This window comes from Schistocerca americana, chromosome 4 (genome assembly GCF_021461395.2).
Source record: "Schistocerca americana isolate TAMUIC-IGC-003095 chromosome 4, iqSchAmer2.1, whole genome shotgun sequence".
NCBI lineage: Eukaryota > Metazoa > Arthropoda > Insecta > Orthoptera > Acrididae > Schistocerca > Schistocerca americana.
In genome coordinates, this window is record NC_060122.1 from 799,709,110 (window position 1) to 799,720,686 (window position 11,577).

Genomic DNA, 11,577 nt, shown 5'->3' on the forward strand with positions numbered 1-11,577 from the left:
TGCTTATGCTTTTGCTACTAGAATTAATAACGGAACTTAAGGGGTTCAACTGCGAGAAGACGACCTCAGCTGTTTCTCCCAGCAGGAAAGACATCTCTCCGTTTTGGGTGCTGTATGCGCATGCATTTAACAAACGTGCGTGCGATGTACTAGCTTTTGGGAAACGAATAGAATCTTTGTAGGCTCCAGTCTTTACGTATAGATATAAGTAAGTTAAGACGGTTTAATCCTGCCACGTGGATTGCTTTCCATATGACGCACTTGCCAGTCTCATGGGCTAGTGGCCCGACATGCAGTTTGTCCTTTTGCATGGCTTACTTTCAGAGACTCGCAAGTTCATCGTAGTGCTTGGTTGTCGTGAAAGAGAAAAGTAGGGCCTGCCCGGGATTTGAACCCGGGACCTCCTGCACCCAAAGCAGGAATCATACCCCTAGACCAACAGGCCGCACAAGTAAGCACATCTGCACCCCGCTACCTACTGAGATCTTGCCGCACTTGCTAGCTGCAGCATCCACTCTGGACCATATTCTCTGACAGGTTTCTTAATCTGACACCTACAACATGAGCTCCGTGGCGTAGGATGTACATCACTGGGGACAGGAATGGCATAACGTAGTGTTTTCGGACGAATCCAAGTTGTGTTTCTTTGAAAATGATGGCCGCATTTTCGTTCGCTGCAGACAGGGGGAGCGGCATCACAGTGACTGGGCACAAGACACCCAGCGCCAAGTCAAGGCCTTATGGTGTGGGGTGCTGTTGGGTACAACCACAAGTCACAGTTGGTGCGTGTCCAGAGCACTGTGACCTATGACACCTACACCCTGCGACGCATAGCTATACTCATTCTGCTCAACACCCGATACGCCATTTTTCAGCAAGACAATGCACGACCACATGTTGCTGCATGAAAACGTGCCTTCTTGGTGTCACAGCATGTCAGCCTTTTGCCCTGGCCCCCAAGATCACCGCCGGCCGGAGTGGGCGAGCGGTTCTAGGCGCTACAGTCTGGAACCGCTCGACCGCTACGGTCGCAGGTTCGAATCCTGCCTCAGGCATGGATGTGTGTGATGTCCTTAGGTTAGTTAGGTTCAAGTAGTTCTAAGTTCTATCGGACTGATGACCACAGCAGTTAAATCCCATAGTGCTCAGAGCCATTTGAACCCAAGATCAGCAGTGAAACGACGCGTGCAGCTCTGTGACCCAGTGCCAACCATCACAGTTGAATTTTGGAACCAGGTGAATTCAACATGGATGGCTATACTATACGACGCCATTCGCACCATATACGCGTCGATGCAATCACTCATGGAACAAGTTACCAGAGACCACGATGGATCCTGTGCCTACTAGGAAACTGATCACGTACTGAACCGACGTGACCTGAAATGCTAATCATTTCAGCAGAACATACTGATGCACATGCCCTGTGAATATGAACGTCCTATCTGTAGTCGTTCAAGTTGTTCTGTTTCTCCGAACATGAGTGCAGTTTCCGCAACACTTCACCTCATTTCTGCAGACCGACTATGCGGAACTCTGTGATTCTATCAGCCGATGGCACCATCTGAATCCGGGTCACTATGTCGCGCCTACTCGGTGTAGAAACGTTTATCAGTCGCTGGGAGCCAGTGGTCTAGGGTAACGGTCTGAAGTTCGGTGTCAGCCACTATTTACCCGCATTCTCAACGCTGAAGCTTTTTAAAAATAAATAAAAAATAAAGATAAACTGAATGGCCACTCGCTGTCACGGACTGGCTTAGTGCTCCTATTAATTCTGACAGAGTAGTAACACTCGTAGCCTGTGACTCGGGGATGGTCGCATCGTAAACAGAGTGGATGCGATGTCCCGCCGTACGTTTCTTGCCGTGTAAAGGCAGACGGGACACGGCCGGATGTGTAATTGCGGCAGTAGTAATCAGCTTTCCTGTGCGCGGCGGTGGTGGCAGGCCCGTTACCACAGCGTCGAGAGCACCGACAGAGCCGTTACGGCGGGGAGCGAGCGGGCGAGCGCGGGCCGGCCGCGACAAATAGGCGCCGTAACGAAGCGGCGTGTAGCGGCCGGCAGGTGGAGCGCGGGCCCCGCCGCCATTACCGCCCAATTACGCCGCCATCCAGGGGCCACCGGGCCCAGCCCAGCCCAGCCCATCCTTGCCCTGCCCTGCCCTAGCCGGCTATGGGTCGCCCCCACCTCACGCAGTCACCTCTGCCACCCGTACTTGCCGGGTTCCGGCCTTTTTGTACGCTACCTGACGGCTCCGCTCCAGTCCCGACAAATTCACTAACCACTGTAATCTCGCAGCCAGACGTAACCTGCCGCCTAGCACCAGGAAGTGAATTTCTTTTAGTAAGGCGTAGCGCCTCGAGATTCCTTTAATCCCTTAGGGCCGACGTCTGGCGCACGGCGTGGTCCCGCGTGGTACGTAACCGTGTGCACGAGGGAGCTCTGCTCTACACGGAAATAATGTGTCAGCGAACGGATACACTTCGTGGGACTAGAGATAATAAAATAAAGTGCATACTTAGCAACCTACTTTCAGATCGAGACTTCAAAATGGCTCTGAGCACTATGGGACTTAACATCTATGGTCATCAGTCCCCTAGAACTTACAACTACTTAAACCTAACTAACCTAAGGACAGCACACAACACCCAGCCATCACGAGGCAGAGAAAATCCCTGACCCCGCCGGGAATCGAACCCGGGAACCCGGGCGTGGGAAGCGAGAACGCAACCGCACGACCACGAGATGCGGGCCGATCGAGACTTCGGACCGGCATTACCACAGATACGATAATATACAGTGTGTAACTGGTATAAGTGCAGATTTTTTTATATGTGGTACCTTGATATGTACACACATCAGTGTGACGTTTTTTTTCTCTCTTCCTCAAACAGTCTTCGTGCAGACCTGACAAATAATTCAACACCTGCACAGTCGTAACTGCACCACTAAGCGAAGTACCCTGTCAGTATAGGCTAGCTAACCGTTTTGCGTCCACGCAACAGCATCTGATGTTTCTTGGACAGTGGCAACTGCACCACTAAGCGAACTATCACTGTCGGTATAGTCTACCCGTTTTGCGTCCTCGCGTCAACACCTGACCTGCTGCCCAGATGAAAGTAAGTATTAATAGCTCGTTCTTGGCACATGTTTTGTATCCCGCCTGGAAGGCGGCGGGTGGGTCTGCTCCTGTAATCTGAAGAGTAGGCCGAAATTAGGAAGCGAGTACGAGCAGGTGACGTAAAACTCTCGGTACAACTTTTTACATAAAAGTACATTTAATGGAGAATATTAGTCAATGACATATACGTAACTTTTGGTAACGATGGGCACGTAGGTGCGAAGCCGTACAGGTATCAACGCTAACAGCTACTAGTGGTTGGACAAACTGTCATTGAAGTAACAAAGTCTGTGATGGCAAGCCCCCTATGAAGTAGAAGCTAAGCTGCTTGGTCGTCGGCTCGGAATCAAATGGTTAGAACCGGGAGCGGCGCTCGTAGAGCTGCACAGCGCCGGCTAGAGGGCGCTGTCGTCGGTGTCTGTGTCATAGCGCCAACCTAGGAACTTGTACCTACGCCGTGGCATCGTAGCTATCTAAACCACAACATGCACATTACCCAACCTAAAAACATATGACTTGTAATAACTATAACTGTTAGTCTGCACATTATGTAAATATCGATTTCCATTAATGGCTGCAGCTGGTGTTAAGTAACCGACCATGGCCGTTTCCAGTCAATGATCGGTTCAGTTGCAGCAGAGGACCCAGTCCATTTAATGTAAACACAGCCCATACCATTACGAAGCCATCACCAGCTTGCACAGTGTCTTACTCACAACTTGGGTCCATGGCTACAGGGGATCTGTGCCACACTCGAATCTAGTGGAGTGGACACTCGAACCCTATCATCAGCTGTTTTGTCCGCCCCTTGTAGCTGAGTGGTCAGCCCGACGGAATGTCATACCTAACGGCCCGGGTTCGATTCCCGTCTGGGTCGGAGATTTTCTCCGCTCAGGGACTGGGTGTTCTGTTGTCCTCATCAACATCATTTCATTCCCATCGACACGCAAGTCGCCGAAGTGGCGTCAACTCGAAAGACTTGCACCAGGCGAACGGTCTACCCGACGGGAGGCCCTAGCCACACGGCATTTCCATATCAGCTGTTTTCAACTGAAATCAGGACTCATCTGACCCGGCCACGATTTTCCACTCGTCTAGGGTATAAACGATGTGGTCACGAACCCAGGAGAGACACTGCAGGCGATGTCGAGCTGTGAGCAAAGGCACTCGCGTCGGTCGTCTGCTGCCATAGTGTGTTGACAAATTTCGCCGTATTGCCCTAATGGATAAGCCTGTCGTACGTCCCACATTGATTCCTGCAGTTATTTCACGCGGTGTTGCTTGTCTGTTAGCACTGACAACTCTGCGCAAACGCAGCTGCTCTCGGTCGTTAGGTGAAGGCCGTCGGCCTCTGCGTTGTCTGTGGTGAGAGGTAATGCCTGAAGTTTGGTATTGACGCCACGCTCTTGACACTGCTAATCTCGGAAAATTGAATTCCCTGACGATTTCCGGAATGGAGTGCCGCATGCGTGTAGTTCTAAGTGTCTTTCCACATTCAAACACCGTTACTTCCCGTCATGCGGCCATAAGGACGTCGGAAACCTTCTCACATGAACAGCCTGAGTACAAATGACAGCTGCACCAACGCACTGCCATTTTACACTTTGTGTACGCGATGTTACCGCCATCTATATGTGCATATTGCTATGCCATGACTTTTTTCGCCGGCCGCGGTGGCCGAGCGGTTCTAGGCGCTTCGGTTCGGAACCGCGCGACTGCTACGGTCGCAGGTTCGAATCCTGCCTCGGACATGGATGTGTATGATGTCCTTAGGTTAGTTAGGTTTAAGTAGTTCTAAGTTCTAGGGGACTGATGACCTCAGATGTTAAGTCCCATAGTGCTCAGAGCCATTTTTTGAGTTTTTGTCACTTCAGAGTACAACAATATCACTCAGGTTAAACACTTCAGGTACGTAGGTGAAATTATCGGGAACAGTATGAATGACACGTATAAAAAGGTTTCTAACGCAACCATTTTGTTTCATTGTACGAAGGAGACAACTGAAACTTCATGGACGTATAGCACCAATTAATCACGAAAATTCTCAGATTCATAAACAGCACCGGAAAATCAAAGTAGAATTGATAAGCTACACTGAAAAGAATCTCATTGAAGGCATCCTCACGCACTGTAAACTATATGGCCCGTTTGCAGACAGAAGACGGACTCTCATACGTTCACAACCAAACAACCGACAGAAAGGAAAGGAGTCTGAAATGAAAGATTACAGCGCATAGTGAAAGGGTCAAGACGTTTTGGAAGAGAAAAAGAAGAGTAAAGATAATTAATTGTTCTGCGGTCTCTTTAAAGGGCGAAACGTAATAAACTGACTTCATACTCAAGAGGGAAAACACTGTTCACGTGGAAGAGCAGTCCGGTGCAGCCTGGAGTTATCTTGTTATTTCTCAGATTGATATTCTAAACATGCAGAAGAGCTAAAATCAAGCCATTTATACACTATGTGATCAAAAGGATCCGGACACCTGGTTGAAAAGGACTTTCAAGTTCGTGGCGCCCTCCATTGGTAATCCTGGAATTCAGTGTGGTGTTGGCCCACCCTTAACCTTGATGACAGCTTCCACTCTCGCAGGCATACGTTCAGTTAGGTGCTGGAAGGTTTCTTGAGGAATGGCAGCCCATTCTTCACGGGTGCTGAACTGAGGAGGGGTATTAATGACAGGCGGTGAGGCCTGGCAAGAAGTCGGCGTTCCAATACATCCCAAAGGTGTTCTATAGGATTCAGGTCAGGACTCTGTGCAGGCCAGTCTATTACAGGGATTTTACTATCGTGTAACCACTCCGCCGCAGCCCGTGCATTATGAACAGGTGGTCGATGGTGTTGAAAGGTGCATTCGCCAGCCACGAATTGCTCTTCAACAGTGGTAAGCAAGAAGATGCTTAAAACATCAATGCAGGCCTGTGCTGTGATAGTGTCACTCAAAACAACAAGGGGTGCAAGCCCCCTCCATGAAGAACACGACCACACCATAACACCACCGCCTCCGAATTGTACTGTTGGCACTACACACGTATACCTTAGAGGCCGACTCCTTACTCTGACATTTGAGAAATACGCGAGTACCTGCCTCGCTGTACAGTGAGAGATTAAACGTGTTGAGTATATTATGAGACAGAAAATGAAGGCCACTACGATTCTTGCGGACAATGTCAGATTGTAAACCATCGTTAAACACGACGTTCTGTAGATCCGGTTAAGTTATTTCGTAGAACATCCAAATCATCTCTGTGTACCGAAGTGTGCAAAGAGAACAATTCATGGCAGCTGGCAACTGCATTAGCACGTCATTAATAAGCAATCTGCAGGAGACAAAGGCGCCGCCACACGTCGTTTTTCACTGTTAATTAGCATTAGGTGACGTGCAACCTTCCAAGGTCTCGGTACGTAGACCGTCTGTTCTTGCAGCACGTGAATGTCTAAAGAGACAAACAGAACAGTGGGATGCATCAATTCAGCTACCTCCCGTAACACGGATGTGACAGCAATGAAAACGTAGGAATTTTTTAAATACTTCGTTCCTTGCGAGATAAGTCGAGAAAGTGTGCGGCTATTAATACTTGAAGGGATGCATTAATTATGATACGAAAGAAAATCGGTTTCTTGCAGGTGTATCACCCCAACTTGATAATGAAGCGAATTAAGTGATATCTTATCTAAGCAGTTGGTACAATTTGATGCTGGCTGCAAACTGCGCCTGTACCAAATCATTAGTCTGAATCTGAACGCTGGGTCATAATTGAATACTGAGTCAGGTATGAATCTATGTCGTGCGATGACTATCACTCGACAAACCAATGGTCACGTGACTATGCAATGTGCACTGTCGCGTTCTAGTATTTAAGGGCGTGTATGGAAAATCTATCGATGAAAAGATCTCAATAAAGAAACGGAACGTCTTGCTATGAAGGTCATTAGATTTGCTGACGGTTAGAGGAGATAGAAGAGCTAGTGCCAGCGGAGAATGCAACAGCGTGTGCGTCCAAGAAGTTGAAGTTAACCATCGTAACTGGATTGTGTGCAGTTTCCCGGAAGGACGGACACAACGCTGCGGAGGAGACATTAGACCACATCCAAAACACTGGAAACTGATGTTACAATGCAACTCCCTGCGAGTTTTTAAGATATTACTATGGAGCAGATTACAAGTTACACTTCAATTTCTCCATTGTCTCTAAAAGTGCGTAGACGGCGCTAATTCGACAGAAAATGTGAAATCCACCCGCAGTAGCAAATAATGCTATTTCAAGTCACTCAGAGCACTGAAAATGGCATTCCGATCCAAATGAGTCTGTTTTCTGGTGTTTTTGTGCTTATATGATGCAGGTACGATCTGTCACAAGATTTCCTGCATGAGTGTGCATCAGATGTAGATGAAGTATGGTTGCAATGGAAAGTGTCATTATTGGTTAAACACAGCATAAGACTTTATTAGCAGCAATATTTAACCTGTGGATGCAAAGCGCCAGAAATATGACAGCCGAAACTAAAAGATATTACTACTTGTAGAACCATGTTTATGTCATGAAGTATCCATTGATTATTAAATATTGGTACTGGTGAAGTACTGTGCTGTATTTATTATGGTAATCAACGCTGCACCCATACTTTAAACATCGTTAACATGATTGTTGGAAACCGCGTTGGAGATCGCTTGTTCTTCTCGGAGAATTGCAAAATCTCCTAAAGATCAACGCACAGGATGAGAAACATCAGTGAGTCGGTCATTACTTTGTAGACATTTAGCTTTTTACCCTCTGTGTCTTGACGTTGAGTATTCTGTGTACTGTGCCACGTGTCATTTGAAACGCATTTAATTTTTTAGTGATATGTTTTTCACATTCATTCCTAACTTCACAGTGGAAGAGCTAACACTCCACCTGTGGGTCCACTTGCGCTGTTAACTACCAGAATGACATTTTCCCCTCCAGGTTTTGCGAAACTTTCAGAATAACCGTCTTGTAGCTCGCCCGTATAGCCGCGCGGTCTAACGCACTGCTTTTCGAGCGGGAAGGCGTGACGGTCTCCTGCACGAATCCGCCCGGTGGATTAGTGTCGAGGTCCGGTGAGCCGGCCAGCCTGTGAATGGTTTTTAAGGCGGTTTTCCATCTGACTCGGCGAATGCGGGCTGGTTCCTCTTATTCCGCCTCAGTTGCACCATGTCGGCGATTGCTGCGCAAACACTGTGTCCACGTACGTGTACACCGTAATTACTCTACTACCCAAACATTGGGATTATACTCGTCTGGTATGAGAGTTTCCCGGGGGGCGGAGGGAGGGTGGCGGGGAGGGGGGGGGGGTCCACTGGGGTCCCGAACCGCGCAATAACCCTGTGTGTGGCGTGGGGCGGCGGTGAGGTGGGTGGACTGCTGTGGCCTGTTGTGGGCTTGTGAACCCCTGAGGGCTACGGCGGGTCGAAGCCTCTCCTTCATTTCTAGGTCTCCAGTTCAATACACACAATACACAATACACCGTCATGTATCATGTGAGTGCCGCAGTGCGTGGCCCGTCCCACAACGATCTGCTCTATCTGCGTTCAGTCCGAGCACCGAAACTGCGGCTACGTGCGCGTCTTATCTGACGTCGGCAGCAGGCAAAGGGCAAAACTTCCTTCGGGGAATCGTTCTCCCGAGAATATCGAGGCCGAATGCTTGATCTCATCAATAAATAAGGAAATCGGGGCTCAACATATTTCTCTGGAGCACACATTTTCTCAACGGTAATTGAGGGCTACTCTTCATTTTACGAAACACGAGAGCGAAGACTGATTTATCTTTGAAAGCTCCATATACTTCGGAGTTTTTCACCTCCCTGTTTTATGACAAGAAACCTAAAATGCTGGCTCTAGATGCAGCAGTAAAACTTCACTGAATCTCATTTATTTCCTTGTGCAAGTTTATCTACACAAATACTCAGCAAGACACTGTGTGTGTGTGGGTGAGGGAACATCCCACAAATATTATCCATTTTCATTTCTGTCCCTCCCATGAGCTGAAGGAAGTAATAATGACTCTCTACATGACTCCGCACGCTCGCTAATCTGTCTTGTCTTTGTTGCACCGTAAATGTTGCACAGTCATCTTCCCGAAGTCTACTAAGTCGGCTTTTCCCACTAATTTCTGTTACACTTTCGTATGGACTATAGAGACCTGTTGCTATCTTAACTGTGCGTATCTGCATTCGTCCGATGTCTGTTGTCACGTCTACTTGATAAGTATTCCAAATACTGGAACAATATTATAGAATGGTCACTGTAGTGTCTTGCATGCGCTTTCCTTTACAAATGAATAGCGCATTCCCAGTGCCCTTCCAACAAATCTAAAGACTCCATTCGCCTGCCCTAATACTAATTGTACGCTATCGTCCCATTCCATATTGCTTTTTAGTATTAGCTCTAAATACGAGGACTGTTCGGAAAGGGCACGGCCGATTTCCTTCCCAATCCTTCCCTAACCCGAGCTTGCGCTCCGTCTCTAATGACCTCGTTGTCGACGGGACGTTAAACACTAACCTAATCTAACCTAACCTAACTGTTCGGAAAGTAAGGTCGAATCGGGCGCGAAATGGTAACCACAGTGAAAATCCGATGAAGCTTTGGACAGATGTATTGGGCAGCATTCCTAAATATCCGACGATCGCGTCACGTCGCTGTTTTCAATTCACAGCGCACAGTAAGCACGTAAATACACGTAGAAAATGTTGACTCCCAGCAAGTATGAGGGCCTGGTGTGAGATTTCGTCCGATATCATGCAGCCCACGTAACATAGCTGTCATGCGTTTCCTCCTTCATGACAATTTTCGGCCGCACTCTATAGGGGCAGTGAAGGTGCTCCTCCAGCGTTTTCAAATGGTTCAAATGGCTCTGAGCACTATGGGACTCAACATCTGTGGTCATCAGTCCCCTAGAACTTAGAACTACTTAAACCTAACTAACCTAAGGACATCACACACATCCATGCCCGAGGCAGGATTCGAACATGCGACCGTAGCAGTCGCGCCAGCGTTTTCGATGGGAAGTGTTTGATCACCGACAATACAGTCCGTAATTGGCCCCCTGTGAGTTTCAACCGCATTCAGATGAACCGCTGGCTGTGAAGATAACATTTTGGAACAGGCAACGAGCTGTGGATCAACGTAGGGAATTGGCGGAAAGCACAGGCGGCTGCCGTCTAGACGACGGTATTGGAAACTTGGTACTGTACTACAAGAAAAGTCTAAGTTGGAGCGGCGACTATATAGAGAAGTAGCTGAAAGGTGTAGCTGACTGTTGCAAATAAAACATTTTTTCATTTTCACAGTGGCTTTCATTTCGCGACCGACCGCACCGTACTTTCCGAATAGTCCTCGTACTTAAGTACCACGTCACTCGCTCAAGGTGTTCCCCACTAACGTTACAAACAGATACTGTTCGCTTCTTTGTCTTTGTTATCTCATCTTTCCTTTACTCACATTTAAAGGCAACTGCCGTTCATTACAGAAAGTGGGAATTTATCCATATCTTTTTGAAGAAAAGGTAATACTGAACGTAGCAAAAAACAAAATGAGTTGTTAAAGTGAGATGCTGCTTAACGATGTTATCTCTTTGGAGTTTTGTACCCTATTGCTTTCAAATGCGACGGAGATGATCTGTGATGTCTAGACATCCATGTGTGCAGTGATTCCCTGGAAAATGCTTTTGGCAGATTCTTGACAAGTACGTTGTGCCATCTGTTATATAACTTGAAGTGGTTCAAGAAGTGTTACCCTCTTGCTGGGTGCTATTTATGAAGTATATTTTGAACGACAGATTAAAAGTGATAAAGGAGACCTTTTTGTAGTAGGTAACGCAATTACGGTAAGAAAGCTCAACAGTAGATGTCGTTTTTCGTTATATATAGCAGATAACTGACGAGACGTAGAGTGTAATAGAGAAATTCATTTGGCGTATATTATCCTCATAAAAAGTGTTCCATAACTGTAATAAGAATTGAGTACGGAGTATAATGAAGAAGAAACACTGTCCATTACATCTTAAGGCGGTTTTGTGCGTAAACAAAACAGGCTACCCAGATGCAAAAAAAGGCAATTAAGGCACCAGGCTGCCGACTCGTGATTCCAATAGTTACGTCACATGTATTCAGGTACCGAGTATGCCTGAAAAAACTGTGACCTCTCCCTGTCTGTTCTTTTTCTCTCTCTGAAAAGAAAACACTAACGCTTTGAACATTATGAACTTCCAACTGATCCTTGTCCTCCCAGCAGAAAACACACCTGCGTTGGCTATAGTCTGACGCAGTTCATCAGAACACAAGAACCAGACGATAGTTTATCATTTCGCCCATTCTGTTTAGAAAAAATGGCTCTGAGCACTATGGGACTTAACTTCTGAGGTTATCAGTCCCCTAGAACGTAGAACCACTTAAACCTAACTAACCTAAGGACAACACACACACCCATGC

At 47.3% G+C, this 11,577-nt stretch overlaps 1 non-coding gene across 1 annotated transcript; it reads right to left on the reverse strand.

The window, feature by feature from the left end:
• Window positions 1–373: 373 nt before the first annotated feature.
• Trnap-ugg lies at window positions 374–445 on the reverse strand. Its single transcript has one exon. It is a non-coding gene; the product is annotated as a tRNA-Pro (tRNA).
• Window positions 446–11,577: the final 11,132 nt, after the last annotated feature.